Genomic DNA, 2,820 nt, shown 5'->3' with positions numbered 1-2,820 from the left:
CTGGCCTGATTGCGCAGCTCGGACGCCGGACTCGGAACGTGCGTTGCCCACTGGGTCAGGCAAGGCCGGCCTGCAGCCCTCCATCCATCCAGGAGCTGGGAGGCGGGGCACTGCCCCTACACCAGGATCCCTCAGGCCTGGAGCCGCCAGCCGGGACAGCCGAGCCCCCGTGCAGTCTCTGGGTGACGCGGTGTCTGGACCTGCGGCCTCCCTGGCGGGGCTGGAGTGTAACCCGGAAGAGGTGCCTCCTCCCCTCTGCGCCTGAGACCCCGGCCCCTCCCTGCTGCGCAGGCCATCCCGGGAACCCAAGTCTCCAGGAGAGCCCTAGGCCTGCATCACTTGATCTGTGCCCGGAGGGCGTCGGGGGAGAAGGCGGAGGCTCCGTGCAGCGGAAGGATCCCTCAAGGGCAGCCTGACGCAGCCCCGCTGTTCAGACTAATTCACAGACTTGAACTGACTGACGCCACCTCTGCAGCACTGTCTGCCACGTCGACACCACTACCGAGTGGAAAGATTCTCTCTCTCTGCTTCCAGAAGGTTCTTCTGAGTCCACAGCCCGTGGACACTTGCCTCTGGGGACATTGGCTCCCCAGTAAGCTGAGGGGGTGGCTGAAGACCCGGCAGGAAGTGGGTGTGAGCGCAGGAGCCCATCTCCCCAGGCCGAGCCTGGCTCTCCAGGAGCCCCCATGCCTCGTTCCAGGCGGCCTCTGTGGATGAAGCGGGTTTACTTGGGTTTCATTCATGTAACAAGTGCTTGTGACGCCCCTGTGCTGGTTTCCTCTTCCTGCCTTTCCAGCCTGCAGGGGCCCAGCCCTGCAGGGTGTGGGGGGATGGTCTGCAGAGCAGAGGGGGCGGGAAGGTGAGGACGCGGGGAGCGGGGCCGTGGCAGCCTCGGCAGAGGGGTTGGTGAAGGGCTTTGTCCCGAGAAGGGCCCCCCAAACCTGGAAATGCCAGAGCGGCGACTTGGCGGACGCGTGGCCTACGGGGAGACATCCTGGTCCCAGCCCGCGGCAGCTCTGGGCAGCAGCCTCCCTGGGACCAGGCTCTGCAGGGAAGCTGTTGGCGGGGCATGGTTCCTGGGACCATGGGGCCGCTTCCTCCTCACATTTTCTTTAAAATAGAACCTTGGGGGGCGGGCCGCACATTTTGGGCCTGGTTTTCCAAAGTATATCATTTTGGAGCTTGTGAAGCTGTCTCCACGTCACCCTGGACATCAGGTGGCTCCTGGAAATCGCTGTCCGGGCGCCAAGGGTGCATCAGCATCATCGCAGTTCCGCGTCTCCTGCCAGAAGCAGCAGGAGGGGCAGAGCGGGCCGGCTCTGTCAGCCGGTGGGAGTGCAGGTCCTCTGAGCTGAGGCTCCCGGAGCTGCAGGCTGGGGTGACCCTCAGAACAGTGGGCCTGTTCCAGTGTGTAGGGACAGTCTGGGGCCTACTGGGGCCTCCAGGTCAGCCAGGCTCCGTGGATCTGCACCTGTCCCCCATGTCCACCTGTCCCCCTCTTGGGGGTCACAGGAGTCTTCCCACTAGGTGGCCGGGACACTGCGGGACCATGAGCAGGTCCCATCCCATCCTCAGCTCTGCTCCTGAGATGAGGTGCACCCCCTAGCCCAGCCCTCTTAGCAGCTCCCCTGGCATACAAGAGATAGGAGGAGCATGTGGACCCCCGGGTGGGGTGGGCAGAGCAGCAGGTCCCCATGGCCAGCTGGCAAGTATGTGCTGCTTGAGACCCTCTTGGAGGCAGCAGAAGCCAGCTCTGACCACCGGAAGTGACCACAGAAGGCCCTCAGGCTCATGTGGCATGAGCAACGGAAATGGACAGCAGGGGCCACAGTCAGGGCCCCTTTCTCCAGCCCTGACCCTGCTGTCAGCCCAGTGGCCGCCTCCCTGGTCTGTACTTCAGGTCTGAGGTTCCCGGAGGGACCAAAGCCCAGCTCCGGGGCAGGCGTCTGGCCCAGGGGAGGTCATGCCACCTGGGCCCCTCCTGGGGGGACCCAGGTGTCCGCTGCAGCAGTCCTGCTTCACAGGCCAGAAGGTGCTGGAAGCTGAAGTGGCGACCAGAGCTGGGGTCCTGCCAGGTTCCCCCCACTCCCACCTTGTGTCAGACGCTGGGGGGCACAAGGACACGGCACCCCTCATCAGCATCAGCCCCCAGTTCTTAGTTCCCTGAGGACAAGCCTCTCCCAGGGACAGGCTGGTCCTGGGGGGTGGTCAGGAGAGGCTTCTCGGAGGAGGCAGCAGCTGAGACCCTGAGCAGGAGAGGGTCATCACCCAGAGATGGGGAGGGGTGGCCCCTCCAGAAATATTTTAACACGGTGAGGCCCCATGCCATGCACCTCACAGCCCATTTCTCATGTTTAGAGGGAACTTAGCACCTGGCAGTGACTGTCTTGGTCACAGGCAGTGTCCTGGACAGGAATGCTCAGCCACAGCCCTGGGGCGCAGCGGCTTCGCATCTCCCGTGCTTCTTGCGCCCCCGGCGGGCTGGTTTGTTTCTGGTTGAAGGGGCCACACTGTGGGTGGGGGAGGGGCGGCGCCCCTGCTCTCACCCGAGCCCTCCTGGAGGGAGGCTGCCTCCATGAGACCACCCCGCACCCCAGGCCGCCTCCAGGCTTTGGGCCTCTAGGGTCAGGTCAGCAGCTGACAGTGAGCTGTATTCTGACCTTAAGGCAGCTGCCAAAGCAGTGGGCAGGGCCAGCTCAGCTGTGTCTTGCAGGGACAGTGGAGTGGGGCCACTGGGATGCGGGGAGGAGGCTGCTGGCTTGGGAACAGCCGTCAGGGTCGGGGTGGGCAGCAGCGGGCAGGATGTATAGGGGAGGGAGC

This window comes from Camelus bactrianus, chromosome 10 (assembly GCF_048773025.1).
Source record: "Camelus bactrianus isolate YW-2024 breed Bactrian camel chromosome 10, ASM4877302v1, whole genome shotgun sequence".
NCBI classification, from domain to species: Eukaryota; Metazoa; Chordata; class Mammalia; order Artiodactyla; family Camelidae; genus Camelus; species Camelus bactrianus.
The sequence above is the reverse complement of the archived record's forward strand: the minus strand, read 5'-3'. Positions refer to the sequence as shown.